This window comes from Furipterus horrens, unplaced genomic scaffold, assembly GCF_987537825.1.
Source record: "Furipterus horrens unplaced genomic scaffold, mFurHor1.1.pri manual_scaffold_4, whole genome shotgun sequence".
NCBI lineage: Eukaryota > Metazoa > Chordata > Mammalia > Chiroptera > Furipteridae > Furipterus > Furipterus horrens.
Genome location: NW_028327174.1, coordinates 159,055,904 through 159,075,619, shown reverse-complemented (window position 1 = coordinate 159,075,619; position 19,716 = coordinate 159,055,904). Strand labels below are relative to the sequence as shown.

The 19,716-nt window shown below is 39.1% G+C and overlaps 1 pseudogene; it reads right to left on the bottom strand.

The window, feature by feature from the left end:
• Window positions 1-16,205: 16,205 nt before the first annotated feature.
• LOC150013167 (glyceraldehyde-3-phosphate dehydrogenase pseudogene) lies at window positions 16,206-17,343 on the bottom strand (annotated as a pseudogene).
• Window positions 17,344-19,716: the final 2,373 nt, after the last annotated feature.

Below are 19,716 nucleotides of genomic sequence, written 5' to 3'. Positions count from 1 at the left end.
TGTTATGATCCTGGACATAAAACTTCACCTTTCTGTGCATATTTAATTAAATATGGATGGAGGTTGGCTATACAACCTTTGATACCTGATACCTCTTGCTGCAATAATTATAACATAATTTCATCTTACTTGATCCTTTCATTATAGAATGAAGAGAAACAATAACAGCCAGTATAAATGCTGAATTATAACTTTAATATAGAAGACTGGAAGAATCTTAGTAAGGATAACAGAGCTGAAAAAAACTGTAGACATGGTGTAGCTCACCCCTCTCCCAAGTAAATTAAGCTCTAAGAAGCAGTGCTCAAATTTTACTTAAAAAGTTAATAGTGAAACTGAGAATAAAAATCAAGATTCTGGACCCTCTGTCCAGTATGAAATAATATCTACAGAGTGATTAACAGAGTGGCTTATTAGCTTAGTCATGCTAATAATGTTTTTTCCTACTGTACTATAAAACACAATGCATTTTTAAGTATATTTTATTGATTATGTTGTTAGAGTAGTTCCAATTGTTTTCCCCTTTGCTCCCTCCAGAAATCCCCCCCCACCTTAGTTCATGTCCATGGGTTGTGCATATAAGTTCTTTGGCTTCACCCTTTCCTATATTATTATTAACATCTCCCTGTCTATTTTGTATCATTTCCCTATTTCTCCCCCTTCCCCTCCCAGCTGATAACCCTCCAAATGATCCCTATACCTATGATTCTGTTCCTATTCTGCTTTGCTTAGTTGGATTTTGTTTTTATTTTTTAGATTTGGTTGTTAATAGTTGTGAGTTTGTTGTCATTTTAGTGTTCATAGTTTTGATCTTCTTTTTCTTAAGTCCCTTTGACATTTCATATAATAATGGCTTGATGATGATGAACTCCTTTAGCTTCACTTTGTCTGGGAAGCACTTCATCTGCCCTTCCATTCCAAATGATAGCCTTGCTGGATAGAATAATCTTGGTTGTAGGTTGCTTTTCATCACACTGAATACTGCTTCCCAGTCCCTGCCTGCCTCCAAAGTGTCCTCTGAGAAATCAGCTGATAGTCCTATAGGCACCCAACTGTGGGCAACTCTCCACCTCTCTCTTGCTACCCCCTGGACTCTGTCTTTATCTTTCACCTTTGGCATCTCAGTCATGATGCGTCCTGGTGAAGTCCCCTCTGGGACCAGCTCGCCCGGGACCCTCCCTGTTTCTCAGACCTGTATGTCCATCTCCTTCGCAAAATTTGGGAAGTTTTACTCATTTTTTTCAATTCTTGCTTTCTCATTCTGCACTGGTTTTTTTTTCTTCCTTATGTTCTAAATCATTGATTTGAACTCTAGTTTCCTTCCCTTTACCATTGGTTTTGTGTAGATTTTCCTTCGTTTCACTTAGCATAGCCATCACTTCTTTTATGCGTTTGCCGTACTCAAGCATATCTGTCAAGCCTATGAGCATCTTTATCACCAGTATTTTGAATTCTGCATCTGTTAGGTTTTCTATCTCATCATCTGTGAGGTTGGCTATCTCCTCGTCGCTTAGTTCTCCCACTGGAACCTTGATCTGTTTCTCCTTTTGGGCCATACTTCTCTGTCTCCTCATTCTGACAGGCTGCTGTGTTTGTTTGCCTCCACGTCCTGTTATGTTGTAAGGGGTGGAGCCTTAGGGATTCATCAGTACAAGGCAACCTGTTTCACCATGTTGTGGCACTGTGTGTGGGGGAGGGGTCTGAGAGGGAACAATGCCACCTGCCCAGAACTCGCCCCTTTTCCAGGCACCTCTCCCACTTCCGCACCGGACTGGTGCCCCTCTAACTGTTGCCCTGGCTGTTGTTCCCAGATTGGGTGGGTCTGTGGATGTTTTAAGACCGTGGGGGCCCTTGAAACAAGCAGACTCTGCTGAGACCAGCAGTTTCTGCCTCCACCCCAACCCCTACAGGTCTGCACAGTCAGAAGCAATAAGGCCTTATTTTCCTCAGTGCTAGGACCGTGAAGAGCTGGGAACACTCCCCAGGTGTCCCTCCTGACTTTTTAAAACGCTCGACTGCGCTTTCTGCCGGCCTGCAACTGCCATCGCTGCCATTGCTGCTGTTGCTGCTGCCGCTGCTGCTACCACCCTGGCTCCGCCCCTCCTACCTGTCTGGATGAGTATTTCTTCTTTATAACTTTGTTTGCTGGATTTCCATGCAGTTTGATTTTCTGGGATTTTTGGTTGTCTCTAGTTTTGAGATAGTTGTATTCCTCCTTAGTTGTGGCGGGAGACTCAGCGTGTGTGTCTACGCCTCCATCTTGGCCAGAAATCTCACTGATTAAATCTTTTCAAAGATATTTTTTAAGAAAAATATTAGAATTTTAAGGGTGGGAATAGTAACACTGCTCATTTGCAAATAATTTCCTGTTTCCAAATATTTAATATAAAATGTATAAAATTCCTACCATGTATACCCCCCTTGATATATAGATGAATGAAAACCTGGACTTTGTCCTCGAAAAGGTAATCATAATAAAAAACATGTATTGCACATGTACTTCAGGAGAAGGTACTTTGCTTGAGAGTTTATGTGCATAAATATTATTCAGTTCTCACAACATTGCTGTGTGTTATGTTTTATTACCACTGCTTTTGTGGGAAAATAGAATCCCGAGCCAGTCATGCAGCTTCACAGCTAATCAATGGAAAAGTCAGGATTCGATGGAGTCCAGGTGTGAAAATACTAAATATTAATATTAAGCATTGATGTTTAAAATATAAAACAATGCCTTTTCAATGCAATTGCCCATGAATCATCATTCTTAAGATGAAGACAAATGATCTAGCATGTACGTCTTTTTTCATATCTTTGATCTGTCCACATGTCACTAAGTGCTTGTTTTAGACAATTGTGTATGAGAATTATATTGTGAAAGTCATAATATTTCTAGATATTTTCTAAAGGGAAATAGATAAAAACAAACAGAGAAACAACAGGAAATAAAAGAAGACGAGAAAGAGAAATAGCAGAAAAATAAATAAAAGTTTGGAGAAATAATTAAATTTTAGGTTTTAGTTTCTTATAATTTGGGGCACTATAAACCAATTGCCAGTAGGTGGTGCTAGATAATATATATTTTAATATCCAGAAGGGCTGATTGCATCCCTCTCCTCCACAAACAAAAATAAAACAAAAAAAACCTGCAACCAAACACTGGAAATTGAGCATTGATTGTTAGTGATGCCAGAATTAAATTAAATTATATTTTCTGCCACATTATGAAAAAAGAGCCTTTTTGAAATGTGCTGTTGTGAGGAAATGCTGGAATGCCAACAAAAACTACAACCCCTTCGGCACTTTTCCTCTGAGGTTTGTGTTGCCATTTTCAAAATGCTTTCCTTCCGTGTCCACTTTGTAAGTACAACGTCAATGGGACTCTAAAGATTCCTAGTTCCGCATAATAAACATAACATAAAAGAAGGTTTAAAGATGCTCACTTCCCCAACCTACCTTTTTCTCAGACTAAAGTCAAAAGAAAGGAGGACAATAAAATTTCAATATGCTATGCTTTTAGTTAAGAACGCAAGGACAGTTAAAAAACAAAAACAAACCAACTCTTACATTTGTCAACTGATTAACACAGTGACACATCCCCAGAAAACTGAAGACCTGACAGAGCTAACAGCCACTGCGTTCCTGGCCTGAGTTAGCCTTCAACAAAACCTCATCCATTCAAGTGTCATCTGTCTGGCACTCATGATGCTACAAGATAGACTTTCTAGTATGTTGAGAAATGATAAATTGTCATTTTCAGTATAACAATATCTTTACTTTAATTATAAATGAATATTTGACAAGGCATTTATAAAAAGCAAAAATAACTCCATGGTTTCTTTATCAAAAGCAACAACGATCTGCTTATATTATTCCTGGCACGATCTTTCTACCTCAGTCTCATCTGCCCATGAGAGTCAGAGATGGTTTCATTTCTTTAATGTCCTGAAGGATACAGCTCGGGGAGAGGATGTACAAAGATTGCCAGAGAACATGACCCATCTGCATGTGTAGAACAACATAATTTTTAAAGAAATGTGTGGTGACATTTGTAATTTGAATTTCCTTCTTCCAGTTTCAGATTTCAGGAATAAAAACTGTGATTGAACAGTAATAAGATTATGAAGGCTAGGCTACTGGCGGAGCTTTAGGACACTCCTTCTGTCACCCACAAATTGCACAGTATATTAGTAATGGCCTTGCCCTCTTTTATCAGGTATTTCAGGTTATGGGGGAAGGGTGCTCCCGTAAAATCTATAAATCAACATAAGGGATTGAGATATTAATGTGTGTTTTGTCCTTAATGCACTTTTTCCCACTTACCCTTCCCTGTCTATTGCCTCACAGGGAGATTTTTCTATAGGACAGGAAAGGTCATTGTTTTCCTGATACTCCTGGAAGAGATAATGCCTGGGAGGAGAAACACAGATAAGCACCTTGTGGAAAAGAGGAAGTGAGAAGGGTGGATCTGGAAATTCCCAGTTGAAACCTACAGCCTTCTCCCTCACAGAAACCCAAGGATATCAGATTTCAGTAACACTTCTGAGCCAAGAGGAGGCATCTCAGAGGTATCTGAATGGGTGCAAGACCAAAAGCTTCCCCAGAATGCCTTGCTTTTCCTAAGAAGGGTGAAGTGAGGGAGGACCTAAATAGATTCAGATGCAATTATTACGGAGTTGGAGCTCAGAGACACATTCAAGTTTATTTTTAAAATAAATACTTTCTGAGATTATGGACTAAGATTTATATTTTTAGTTCAAGTTTAGTTTCTCATTCTGAGATTTTGCAACCCCCAGGGATTGTTAATGTGAATAACTGTTCCTCTCAACAAAGCAAAATAATGTTTGTTTCAAAGAAAACTTTAAAAATGTGAGGAGAGGATATAAAAACAACTTTTTCTTTTTAAAAATATGTTCTTGCCTGGGGAAACATATTGACGAGAGAGTCAAATGAGAAAATAAAAATTCAAGTGAATACTATTATTATGTAAAACTAATTCTTGTGAGCTGGGAATGAGAAAGAGGAAGAATCTGTGGATTTTCACGTTCTTGTTACCTGTGTGTGTGCAGGGCAACAAGAGTCATGTTCGTTGGGCTTTTATAATGTGAATCAGGAAACACCCGCATAGCTGAATTACGATATGAAATAGAGAAGTTAGCATTTGTACCCTTCTCTGTCAGGAAAGCAAGGAGGTGACAGACAAAAAATGAGACAAGAACGTATCTTGGGTCACACTACTGCTTTAGCCCATTATATTCTCTTCAAACCTGCTGTACTTCAGTTCCTTAAACAAACAAGGTATGTGTAGCTTGTGGTTAGAAATTCTCAGTGGTTAACTTTTTCTTCTTTCATTCAGCCTCAACTACAGCTAAGGCCAAACAGGGAAGTACTTTCACCATCTCCTGCTTAAAGGAAAGGCAGGTTTTTTCCCTTGAGATTTTGCCCTTTGAAAAATCCCAGCAGAAGCAACTGAGGCCCTACCTCCTACTCTGCTCAGGTCCCCGACTTTGTCTCCTGTCCCAAGGGCAGGTCTGGTACTTACCACTCTGGATTGCATTTTTAAAAAATATTATTATCTCACATCTATACTTTACTCTCATGCTTTAAAAAGGTAATTGTTAAATTATATTGACATTTTTCAATGTGCTTCACCAAAAAGATTTTTCTGAATATCAAATCAGCTATCTTGACCCTATTTTTCATTAAGCACATTTGAACCAGTCTTCTGCCCACATCCTTACACCAAAATTGATATTAAAAGATAATTTTCAGAAAAAAACTAAAATCATGACTCTCACACAGATATGAAATGAACACATGTTAAAGAACTTATTTTATTCATATAATGAGATGTTAAAAAACAAAATTCAACCAAGTACATTTGATCTAATTTATTTTATTAAGCTATTCGCTATTCATGAACCATGTAGCATCCACTCCAGCAACTAAAACAGTGTTCTGAGAAATTGCCTCATATGGAAAGTTTTTAAAAGAAGGATGGAACCAAAGAAAAGATTATTTTTAGACCAGAACATCTTTTTTTAAAATCATTTTTTTTATTTTTATTATTTATTTATTTATTTATTTTTAAGTATATTTTATTGATTATATTGTTACATAGTTTCAATATTTTCCCCCTTGCTTCCCTCATTCCAGCACCACCATCCTCCAGGAATCCCACCCCCACCCCACCCAGTCAATGCCCATGGGTCGTACATACAAGCTCTCCAGCTTCACCCTTTCCTAAATTACTTTTTTTGAAAAAAAATAATTATTTAATTATTTTTTAAAAATAAAATAAAAAATAACAATCCATCCCTCTCAAACTTAAGATGCTTTATAGTCTTATAAAGGACAATGGGTGAAGGTCTCGAGCTCCTCTAACTGCTTCAAACTGGACATGGTTGTCGTCCTATCTACCCTTGGGTCCAGAACTCCCTAATAAGAGTGAGTGGGTGGAGGGGAGGGTGGGGGAAGGATCTTGCAGACTCCAGGTCAATTGGCTATCCCTGAACAATGGTGTGCTTGGTTTAACAGGCTGGCAACCTTATTGTATTCTGAGGTCAACAGATTTGGCAACAGGGTTAAAAGACATCATTCAATCCATAACCACTGGATGACAAAAGGCAGGTATTAATTTTCAATGTCCCACATTAGGGGAAAAAAAGGGCTTCTTTGGAGGAAGGTGTCCCAGGCACATCTCACCTGTCCAAAACCCTTTTGCCCATTATACTTAGTTTGGGCTGAGGGAAATATTTCAGGTTTCTCCCATCTCAGACCTCTGGGCCCTTTCTGTCCAAGCCTTTAGGACAGAAAAGAGAAACCAGTTTTAAAGTGAAGCCCACAGATCATCCCATTGTTCACCAACCCAGCCACTTAGTTCAGCCAAACCATTAAGTCTCAGGAGGCAGCAATGCAGACAGGATTAAGCGAGGCCTATATGTACAGACAATCACTCAGGTAATGAGATCATAGGCTTATGCCCTTTGAAAACAGAAAACACATGTTAATTTATGTAACATAACCCACAAACAACTCTCTAAATATGTAAGACTGTCTTATTGAAAAGACATCCAGTTGCAAGGCATTTGACATTCTTCCTGCCTGTAAATTAAATATCTTTGATGATACCACATAGTTTAACTTTCACGTGAAAACATATTTTAAATGAAAAGAAACTTTACAGACTTTTGGCTGCACTACTTTATAGTCTACCACTGATCATTGTGATTTTCCTTGAATAATGATTTTTCTCCCTAAGATTACTCTTCTTGTTATTAAAGGGACTGCATTAAGTCCATTTTAAATTTATCCTGTTCATTTGCATAAACACAACAAGAGCAGCAAATCATCACTTATGATCTTTGGTTCTGCTTTGCTGGAACTTACACAAGGAACATTTAGGGTGACCTTCAGTCTACCCATCAGGGCACAGAAGCTGAGCCACACACCTGGCATTCAGCCTTGCCTGTATACACCTGTCTTTTCCAAGTCCTTCTGGTTTTCCATTGTGCCTTAAGGTCCCTTCTACCCATCTTTTAGGAAAATAACCTTCATTCCTTCCCTGGAAAGATTGCTGAGGACCGCACAACCAACCATGGTACCAGGCCTTTTATCTCGTGGGCTTTTATTACCTTCAAAAGTCATTCCCAGATCCTCAGAACTTTTTGGTAACAACCAGAGCCCAAGCATGTCTCCTTTAAGCACGACATTCCAGTTAAAGACTTGGTAAAAAAATAAAAACCTCTATTAACAACTGGTCTTATTAGTTTTATGCAAAGAAACTTATGTCATTACTTACTTCTTTAGAATGCCAAATTCTGGAGGTATCAGATAGGGAGAAAAATATACAATGTGAAGAAAAATCCTTGTCCTTCTAATATTCACTGAACTGGCATTTCTATTCTTCATATTTTCATTTTTCCCCCACTAAAAAATTTTTGTTTCTTTTTCCATTACCATTGTCCCACTTTTTTCCCCCTCTTGCTTCCCTGCACCCTGTCCCTCCCTTCCCCCACATTCAGTCCCCACTCAGTTGCCCATGTCCGTGGGTCATTTATACATGTTCTTTGACTAGACCCTTTCCCTTCTTACCCTCTTCTCTCCCTCTCCCCTCCCCACTTGTCAATGTTAGTCTATTCCTTATTTACACACCTCTGGTTCAATTTTGATCGTTTGATTGTGTTGTTCATTAGTCTCCTGTAATAGGTGATAGCATAAGGTATTTTTCTTTCGTTGCCTGGCTTATTTTGCTAAGCATAATTCTCTCTAGTTCCATCCATGTTGTTGCAAATGGTAGAAATTCCTTCTTTCTTTCTGCTACATAGTACTCCATTGTGTAAATGTACCACAGTTTTTTGATCCATTCATCTACAGATGGGCACTTAGGCTGTTTCCAGCACTTGAATATTGTAAATAGTGCTGCTATGAACATAGGGGTGCATAGGTTCTTTTGAATTAGTGTTTCAGCTTTGTTCAGCTATATTCCTAGAAGTGGAATTGCTGGGTCATAAGGAAGCTTTCATTTTTAATTTTTTGAGATAATTCCATACTGTTTTCCATAGTGGCTACACCAGTCTGCATTCCCATCAGGGTTCCCTTTTCTCCGCATCCTCGCCAACACACGTTGTTTGTTGATTTGTTGATGATGGCCATTCTGACTGGTGTGAGGTGGTATCTCATTGTGGTTTTTATTTGCATCTCTCTGATGGCTAGTGATGTTGAGCATTCTTTCATATGTCTATGGACCCTCTGTATGTCCTCTTTGGAGGAGTGTTTGTTCAGGTCATTTGCCCATTTTTTAATTTGGTTGTCTGTCTTCTTGGTGTTGAGTCATATAAGTTCATAAGTTCTTTATATATTTTGGAGATCAATCAGTGTCTGAGGTATCATTGGCAAATATAGTTTTCCATATGGTTGGTTCCCTTTTCATTTTACTCATGTTTTCTTTTGCTGGGCAGAAACTCTTTAGTTTTATGTAGTCCAATTTGTTTATTCTCTCCTTTATTTCCCTTGCTTTAGGAGATATATCAGTAAGAATGTTGCTACGTGGGATATCTGAAATTTTCCTGCCTATGTTTTCCTCTAAGACTTTTATGGTGCCATAGCTTACATTTAAGTCTTTGATCCATTTTGAGTTTATTCTGGTGTGTGGTGTAAGTTGGTGGTCTAGTTTCATTTTTTTTGCATGTCCCTGTCCAGTTCTCCCAACACCATTTGTTGAAGAGGCTCTTCTCACTCCATTTATGTTCCTTCCCCTTTGTCAAATATTAGTTGACCATATAGACCTGGGTTTATTTCTGAGCTCTTTATTCTGTTCCATTGATCTATGTCTGTTTTTGTGCCAGTACCAGGTTGTCTTGGTCACAGTGGCCTTGTAGTATAGTTTGATATCAGGTATTGTGATTTCTCCCACTGTGTTCTTCTTCCTCAAGATTGCTGTGGCTATTCGGGCTCTTTTTTGGTTCCATATAAATTTTTGAAATATTTGTTGTAGGTCTGTGAAATATGTCATTGGTATTTTAATAGGCTTGCATTGAATCTATAAATTGCTTTGGGTAGTATGGACATTTTAATGATGTTGATTCTTCCCATCCATGAAGATAGTATACGCTTCCATTTATTTGTATCTTCCTTAATTTCTTTCTTCAGTGTTATGCAGTTTTCTGAGTACAGGTATTTTACCTCCTCGGTTAAGTTTATTCCTAGGTACTTTATTTTTCTTGTTGCTATGGTACACGGGATTTTTCTTTTAGTTTCTATGTCTGAAATTTTATTGTTGGTGTACAGAAATGTCTTTGATTTCTGAATATTGACTTTGTACCCTGCAATTTTGCCAAATTCACTTATTAGGTCGAGTAGTTTTTTTGTGGAGTCTATAGGGTTTTGTATGTACACTATCATGTCATCTGCAAATAATGACAGTATTACTTCCTCTTTTCCAGTTTGGATGCCTTTTATTTCTTTTTCTTGTCTGATTGCTGTGGCTAAAACTTCCAAGACTATGTTGAATAGGAGTGGAGAGAGTGGACATCCTTGTCTTGTTCCTGACCTCAGGGAGAATGCTCTCAGTTTTTGCCCATTGAGTATGATGTTGGCTTCAGGTTTCTCGTGTATGGCCTTTACTATGTTGAGGTATGCTCCATCTATTTCCATTTTTCTAAATGGTTTTATCACAAATGGGTGTTTTACTTTATCAAATGCTTTTTCTGCGTCTATTGATATGATCATGTGGTTTTTGTCTTTCATTTTGTTTATGTGGTGTATTACGTTTATTGATTTGCAAATATTAAACCATCCTTGCATCCCTGGGATGAATCCCACTTGATCGTGGTGTATGATCTTTCTAATGTGTTGCTGGATCCAGTTTGCCAATATTATTTGAGGATTTTAGCATCTATGTTCATCAGCGATATTGGCCGGTAGTTTTCTTTCTTTGTTGTGTCTTGACCTGGTTTTGGAATCAGGTTAATACTGGCTTCATAGAACGAGTTTGGGAGTATTCCCTCCTCTTGGATTTATTGGAATAGTCTGAGGAGGATAGGAGTTAGTTCTTTCCTAAATGTTTTGTAAAATTCACCTGTAAAGCCATCCGGTCCAGGGCTTTTGTGTGCTGAGAGTTTTTGATTAGTGCTTCAATTTCACTAGTTGTTATTGGTCTGTTCAGGCTTTCTGTTTCTTCTTGATTCAGTTTTGGAAGATTATATATTTTCAGGAATTTGTACATTTCTTCTAGGTTGCCAAATTTCTTGCCATACAGTTGTTTGTAGTAATTTCTTACAATCGTTTGTATTTCTGTGGTATCAGTCGTGATTTCTCCTCTTTCATTTCTGGTTTTATTTATTTGGGTCCTCTCTCTTTTTTTTCTTGATGAGCCTGGTTAAAGGCTTGTCAATTCTGTTTATCTTTTCAAAGAACCAGCTCCTACTTTTGTTGATCTTTTGAATTGTTAGTTTAGTCTCTATGTCACTTAATTGTGCTCTGATCTTGGTGATTTCCCTCCTTCTACTTGATCTGGGCTTTGCTTGTTGTTCTTCCTCTAGTTCTTGTAGCTGTAGGGTTAAATTTTTTACTAGAGATTCTTCTATCTTTTTTAGGTAGGCCTGTATTGCTATGAACTTTTCTCTCAGGACTGCTTTCTCTGTATCCCATAGGTTTTAGGTTGTTGTGTGTTTATTATCATTCTTTTCCAGAAACTTTTTGATTTCCTCCTTGATGTCATTGTTAACCCATTCATTATTTAATAGCATGTTATTCATTCTCCATGAGTTTGAATGTTTTTGAGTTTTTTCCTTGAGGTAGATTTCCAATTTTAAGCCATTGTGATCTGAGAAGATGCTTGACATAATTTTAATTTTCTTGAATTTGTTGAGGCTTATTTTGTGTCCTACCATATGGTCTATCTTTGAAAATGTTCCATGTGCACTTGAAAAGAATGTATATTTTGCTTCTTTGGGGTGAAAAGTTCTATGTATATCAACTAAATCCATTTGATCTAGAGTGTTGTTCAATACCTCAATATCTTTGGTGTTTCTTTGCTTCAAAGATCTATCCATTGTTGACAATGGGGTGTTAAAGTCCCCTACTATGAGTGTGTTGCTTTCTTATTCTTCCTGAAGTCTTTCAAAATTTTCCTTACATATTTGGGTGCTCCTAAGTTGGGTGCGTATATTTTTGCAAGGGTTGTATCTTCTTGATAGATTTTTCCCTTAAGTATTATGAAATGTCCTTTTTTGTCTCTTTTTATGGCCTTTGCTGTGAAATCTGTTTTATCTGATATAAGTATTGCTACCCCAGCTTATTTTTCACGTCCATTTGCTTGAAATAGTTTTTTCCATCCCTTCACTTTCAATCTGTGTAGATCTTTTGTTCTAAGGTGGGTCTCTTGTAGACAGCATATATGTGGGTCATGCTTTCTAATCCATTCTGCTACCCTATGTCTTTTGATTGGAGCATTTAATCCATTTACATTTAAGGTTATTATCAATAGGTATATTCATTGTCATTTCCCACCTTTGTACTTGTCTTCCTCTCTGTCTCTCTCTGTTTCTTCATCTTCTTAAAGCAGACCCCCTAGCATCTCTTGCAGTGCTGGTTTGGTGGAGATGTATTCTTTTAGCCTTCTTTTGTCTGGGAAACTCCTTATTTCACCTTCTACTTTAAGTGAGAGCTTTACTGGATAGAGTATTCTTATTTGTAGGCCTTTGTTTTTCATTGCTTGGAATATTTTTTGCCATTCTCTTTTGACTTTGTAGTGTTTCTGCTGAGAAATCTGATGATAACCTTATTCGAGCTCCCTTGTATGTTATTAGCTGTTTTTCTCTTGTTGCTTTTAGGATTCTCTCTTTGTCTTTGAATGTTGCCATTTTAATTATGATGTGTCTTGAAGTGGGCCTGTTGGGGTTCATCTTCATTGGGACCCTCTGTGCTTCCTGGACTTGTGTGAATCTTCCTCTCAGCATGTTAGGAAAGTTTTCTGTCATTAGTTTTTCAAAGAGGTTTTCTATCCCTTGCTCTTCTTCTTCTCCTTCTGGAATTCCTATGATATGGATATTATTACGTTTTATGTTATCCTGCAGCTGTCTTAAAACCTCTTCGTTCTTGTTCAGTCTTTTTTCATTTTGTTGCACTGTCTGGGAGTTTTTGTCTACATTGTCCTCCAGCTTGCTGATCCAATTTTCTGCTTCCTCTAGCCTGCTTTTAATTCATTTTACTGTGTTCTTCAATTCAGAAATTATATTCTTCATTTCCTCCTGGCTCTTATTGATAGCTTCTATGTCGCTTTTTATGCTAGTGTAATTTTTAGTAAGTTTCTTGTAGTTTTTCTGGAGTTCTTGGTAGTTTTCCTTGAGCTCACTGAGCACACTGATCTTCCCAATAATCCGTGTTTTGAATTTCATGTCTGATAGTTTGCTCCCCTCTATTTCATTTTGCACTCTTACTGGGGATTCTTCCTTTCCTTTCGAAGGGAGGTTGTTTCTCTGTCTCCCCATTTGTGTGACTCTTCTTGTTTGTTGGTGCTTCTTAGAATGATCTGCACTTCCTGGATCTGCCCCTGGTGGCATTAGATCGTGTACCAGTCTGGCCATAGGTAGCCTGTTGGAGACTTACAGGGATCTACTGCCTTTGTCTCCTTTAGTTGTTAATCTGTTCAATATGTGATTAGCCGTCAGGCATAAGGACAGAGGGTGGGGCAGATTAATTCCTGTAGGCAGGGCTTTTGCTGACACCACGTGGAGGGGAATGGTCTGCTGGCAGTATTGGGAATGAGTCAGCACTGGGACCCGGTCGGCTGGTCCCCCAGTTCTTCCCTCAAAGCCACCACACCAAATTCTCCCCAAGCGTCTCTGGTCCTCTCTGCCTTCCCTCTGCTTGAGCCCAGGGTAAGTGGGGCCAAAATATTTTTGTATGTCATCTGCTTAAGAGCTTTTTCTCCAGCTGTTTCTCTCCAGCTAGCAAGAAACCCTGTGGCTTTTTGCTTTTCACACCTGGATACTATTTTATTTTCTGCTCTGTTTCTGTAGGCTGGGAAGCCCAGCTGAGGGTTTAGACCCTGTGCTTCTTCTGGGGGAACCCCCAGTTGCTGAGCTATTTCTCAGTCCCTTCAGCTGCCACTCATGGGAGCCCAACCCACCCTTTCCCTTTCATGTCTCTGCACTCCCTACCGGTCACGGTGTGATGTAGCGGCCTTTTCTGTCTCCCAGTGGTTATAAAACTTCTCTCCAGCTAGCGTTCAGTTGGTTATTCCAGATAATTTCTCCAAAATTAAGTTGTAAATCCAGACTGGCCCTAGGAGGAGCTTAGTGTAGCTTCCACTTACTCCTCCGCCATCTTGGATCTCAGGACATCTTCTTTTGGGGGAAATGGAATGGCAAGGGTTTTTATCAGGGCGCTTGCCATTTTTTTTCTATGGGGGAGGAAGGGGAAGGAGGAGAGAAGGATGGAGACAGCCCACAGGACAGATCACCTTGCTGATGATTGACCAGAAAATACCAGACTGGTGATTAAAGTTGGGTTTTTAAAAGGAGAGGCAGAAACAGCAATTAGATCAGATATTAAATCTAGGTTCAGGATCATGAGCTTTAGCACACATTTTTATGGAGTAAGGGAAAGTTGAAATCAGGGACTCTAATATCATGATTTTGTTTCCAACTATATGAAAATTTCTTCTATCTGGTCTCTGACACTGCTTAATTGAGTGGACTATTTTGTAGTTTAAACTCTGATGCTGTCTACCTGAAGAACTTCATTCTTTGCATTGTCCACTTCACTACAAAGCTTGTATTACTAGTTTATTTTGCAGCTTCCAAGGGAAACTGAAATATTGGCTCCCACTCTGTGACCCTCCCCTTCCCTGCTTACCATGTCTTATGACTCCAACTGTTGGCCATATCCGGGGACTCTTACCTGCTGATTCCGATTCGGCGAAAACTGCTCATGGTTCTTATCTCACAGTACTACTTCCTGACCACTGAGTCAGTAGACCCCTGAAAATCCAGTCACTTCCACCACTCATAAAATGAATGATGTAAGCATATGGTCTTGTTTCCCTAGCTACCCATCCCCTTGATCAGCAACTCCACCTCACAACTTTTGCTTTTAAACCCTTGCCTTGTTCTTCCCACCCTAGAGTGTGTCTTCTGTTCATGCCAAACGCTTCATTATCTGATTTTCAAATCACATTCAAATAAAATTATAAATCTCAGAAGAGTTCTGTGGAACTTTTATTTACAAAATAAATTGCAAATGGAGAAAAACTGTGGTTTTTCCATAGCCAATTAAGTCACTACCAAACTAGACAGAAAATGTCAATTAAATACTTCCAGATAAGTCAGAATTTTCCTATCAGAAATCTACATTTACAAAGAGTTGCAAGATAGCTCAAAGACAATGAACTGGACTAAAATCTGATAACCCAAAAGGTCATAAAATGCAGAATTCTTCTGAAACACAATTTTTATTCTACACCAGTCTTTTCAAGGTTATTAATGACATTTACACTGAAAATTTTAATGTAATTTCTTACTAATCATCTTATTAAAAAAGCTTTTGACATAACTAATGATTCACTGCTTTTTTAAAAAAAAATTTCTTTGCTGTCTTCTTTGCTGGTTTCCTTAATATTTTCATAAACTTTGCCTATACTTGTTGCCTAGGTGACTTTATCTAATTCAAAGAGTTTAAATACCAACTATCTATTTAAAATTCCTAATATTGTATCTTTGTGTAACAGTGGAAAATTGTAATGGTGCGAAATTTTAACCCACCCCCTCATCCTTTTGGCATTGTTTCTTACAATGAGGACTCTGGCCAATGTGTAGCTTGTAGATGAAGAACATGTTTGTGTAAGATTCCTAGGAAGTAACTTTGAAAAATATAGACTCTGACCTTCAGGCATACCAGCTTCAGGATATTTGCTGACCTTTAATCATGGAGCCAGGATGACCTGTAGCTAGATGACTTGCCTTATCAGAATGGACTGTGCTCCTGTGCACGCAGAGAACTTTGCAACTCCCTTCTTTGATCTCTGTGTTCTGTTCCTCTCTCCCTCCTTATGAAGATCTCGAAGTGGAAATGGGCTTTGAGATGTGAGTTCCCCATCTTCCCAGGAGATAAACTTTGAGACATGAGCCCCCGTCTTCCAGATGGCTGGCATATAAAAATAAACCCCTTTCCTTTATATCAGTGCCTGCCTCTCAAGTCCTGGCTTTTGTAGCAGCAGGCAGCCAAACCTGCTTTTAGTTACGTTCAGTCCTAACTTCTGTTTGGTACTCCTGGCATTAATTTTTCGAATTCACATCTACTGTCAATTTGTCATCTTAAAACTGTGTTATCCATAACTGAACTTTGATTTCTTTCAATCCATTTCTTTACACACACACATACACACACACACACACACACACAATCACACACAAACTTCATGCAGTTCTATTTATTGAAGGCAAGTCTGTAGAGCAGTGATTTTCAACCTTTTTCATCTTATGACACACATAAACTAATTACTAAAATTCTGTGGCATGCCAAAAAATATTATATTTTTGCCAGTCTGATGAAAAAAAAATAGGTATAATTTTGATTTATTCACAGCAGATAGCTATTGCTGTGTTGGCTGTTGTTATTTTTTTTTATTTGACAATCTAAGGGAAAAGAGATCAGTGCCCCTGACTAAATAGTCAGGTGTTGCATGTTTTATTTATTTATTTATTTTTTCTGGGTACAGTGAACTTTATTGATGGTGCATGACAAGGTAGGGCTCCCTAAGCCCCTCCCCTCTTTAGGGGGTCTAGGATGGCAACTAGAGGTCAGGAGATTCTCAGTATGTTGGGGGATCAGTTTGGGGCAAGGATTCCCCAGCAGCTGAGGGCCTCTCTTCCTGTCTCTGGGGCTGGTGGTCCTGGAGGCTCTTATTCCTTGGTGGCCATGTGGACCATAAGGTCCACCACCCTGTTGCTGTAGACAAATTCATTGTCATACCAGGAAATGAGCTTGACAAAGTGGTCATTGAGGGCAATGCCAGCCCCAGCATCAAAGGTGGAGGAGTGGGTGTCACTGTTAAAGTCGCAGGAGACAACCTGGTCCTCAGTATAGCCCAGGATACCCTTGAGGGGGCCCTCTGATGCCTGCTTCACTACCTTCTTGATGTCATCGTATTTGGCAGCTTTCTCCAGGCGACAGGTCAGATCCACAACCGACACATTGGGTGTGGGGACACGGAAAGCCATACCAGTGAGCTTCCCATTCAGCTCAGGGATGACCTTGCCCACAGCCTTGGCAGCGCCAGTAGAAGCAGGGATGATGTTCTGGGCAGCCCCTTGGCCATCACGCCACAGCTTCCCAGAGGGGCCATCCACGGTCTTCTGGGTGGCAGTGGTGGCATGGACTGTGGTCATGAGCCCCTCCACGATACCAAAGTTGTCATGGATGACCTTGGCCAGGGGGGCCAAGCAGTTGGTGGTGCAGGAGGCATTGCTGACAATCTTCATGGAGTTGTCATACTTGTCTTGGTTCACACCCATCACAAACATGGGGGCATCAGCAGAAGGGGCAGAGATGATGACCCTCTTGGCTCCACCCTTCAAGTGAGCCCCAGCCTTCTCCATGGTAGTGAAGACCCCAGTGGACTCCACAACATATTCAGCACCAGCATCACCCCATTTGATGTTGGTGGGATCTCGCTCCTGGAAGATGGTGATGGACTTTCCATTGACAACAAGCTTCCCGTTCTCAGCCTTGACTGTGCCTTTGAACTTGCCATGAGTAGAATCATACTGGAACATGTAGACCATGTAGTTGAGGTCAATGAAGGGGTCATTGATGGCGACAATATCCGCTTTGCCAGAGTAAAAAGCAGCCCTGGTGACCAGGCGCCCAATACGGCCAAATCGTTCACTCCGACCTTCACCATCGTGTCTCAGGGTTGAGGCTGGCACTGCACAGAAAAATGCAGCAGTCCGTTGAACTGGAGGAGCAGAGAACCTGTTGCATGTTTCAAAAGTTTTTGTGGCGCACTGGTTGAAAATCGCTGCTGTAGAGTCATCCTGAGTATCTTTCATGTGTCCCTCAGGCCATTCTTCACCTTTCTACACCCTGATTCATGATGAGAACAGCTGACCTGTAGAAACTAAACCAAAGTTCTCCCTTGTCCTTTGTCTTGCAGTTGATTCCAGTTCATGGGAAGTCTTTGCTGAAGATTGGAGAGAGGGAGGAGAGTGAGGTCAAAGTATTGATCCCCTTGTCTATGTTTTTATGGGGTAGCTTTGAACTAGGTACTTTCCTTAAGGCTGATCTTAATGTTTTTATTTTTATATACTAAACTTTCAACTTCCAAGTTTGCATATCTACATCTTCTCTTCATTCTTTAGAGCATTGTACTATTCCTTGAGTTTCCATATACCCTGCTCACATCTTTCTAAATAATTATTTTGTTAAACACGCCTCTAAATATCTTTTTTTATCCTTACCCTAGGACCTGCTTATTGATTTTAGAGAGGGGAAGGAAGGAGAAAGAGAGGGAGAGAAGCATCTGTGTGAGAGAGAAACATTGATCAGTTGCCTTCGGCACATGTCCCGACTGCAGACCTAACCTGCAACTCAGGCATGTGCCCTGACCAGGAATTGAACCTTGTGGTTTTATGGGATGATGCTCCAACCAACTGAGCCACTCTGGCCAGGGCTAATTACCTTAATTTAATGTGTCATATGTTTTCTGATGGAACGCTCTTTCACATCCAACAAATTCTCCTCTATTTTCAAAATATATCCAGAGTTCAACCACTTCTCATTTAAAGTTTCCTGGTTCACCACCATTACCTCTCATCTATGTTTTTAAATAGCCACTTCATTGGTTTTGCCCTAGAATTTGAAAAACCAGGAAAGTGTATGAGAGAAAATGCATAATTTTCTCTTTAAACATAAAATTTATTTTTTCTAAACTGATTTTTTCATGGACATTAATGACCTCTGCACTGAAAAATTTAATGTTATTTCTCAGTAATCATTGTGCAAGTGTGTAATAGCCCTTTACAGGTGCCCTTCTACAGTCTATTCTCATACACAGAGTGTTTTTTAAACAAATGTCATATCCCTCATGACCAAGCCCTTGCCACGTGCCTTCTTTCTTTCCTGGAGCTTCCTTTCACTTCAGTCCTCTTGGCATTCTTGCTACTCCTTTAATATACTTAGCATATTCTTGTCTTAGGGTCTCTTTACTTGTCTGGAATCTGCTTCCCTTAGATTCCCATTTAGCCCCTACTTGACCACAACTCTCTGCATAAAAGTCATATTTTCCCCAGAAAGAGCATCCTCAGTCATCTCCACTTGTACTTGCTACCCTCCTCACTCTACCTCGCTTTACTTCATAGCACTTACCACAACTTGACATATATCTAAGTTCCATGAGAAAAATACTTTGGCTATTTTTTCTGATGATGTTTCTGCTGTGTCTGTAAATGCGCCTGGGCTGTGGCCACACCCAATTAAACATGCGTGGAGTAAAATGAAAGAGCAAATAAATGAATTATCAAATGGTACAGAAGTTATGTTTTGAAACCCTGAGTGATAAATGGGCAGTCCTAATCCCATTTGAGTCTCAACCATTTTTCAGCAGAAAGCAAAGACATTCCCTAAATATAATCTCAAATATAGTAAAATATTTGAAAGCTATTGATTGCTCTCAAAGTCACCTTAAAGCTGAAACACAAACAGAATCTGAGTTGTGCAATGATTTGTAAGGAAGCCAGTGATGAAGAAACAAGTCAGTTGGATAAACAAGAAGGATACAAAAGAAACTTCAGAGCACTCGAGTGGGTTCAAGCAATATTTTCTTTAAGTAAAAGAATGTAATTATGATATTGATATTATAACTAATGTTGATTTTTTAATTAGCAAAATTTTCTTGAATAAAATTGTGATTGTCAAGTGAATTTCTAAATTCTACATTAAAAGAAAATATTAATACATCAAATTTATATTCTACAGACAATAAAAGTATGCTTCACCATGATTTCACAAAACTGAATTACTTGATATTTACAGTTTTGCATTGAGTTTCTCTATTTTTCATTATATTAGTACCTCCTTTTTATTGATTGATTTTAGAGAGAAAGAAAAAGGGAGGAGGAGAAAGAGAAACTGACTTGCTGTTCTACATATTTATGCATTCATTGGTAGTTTCTTGTATGTGCTGTGATTGGAGATTGAACCTACAACCTTGGCATA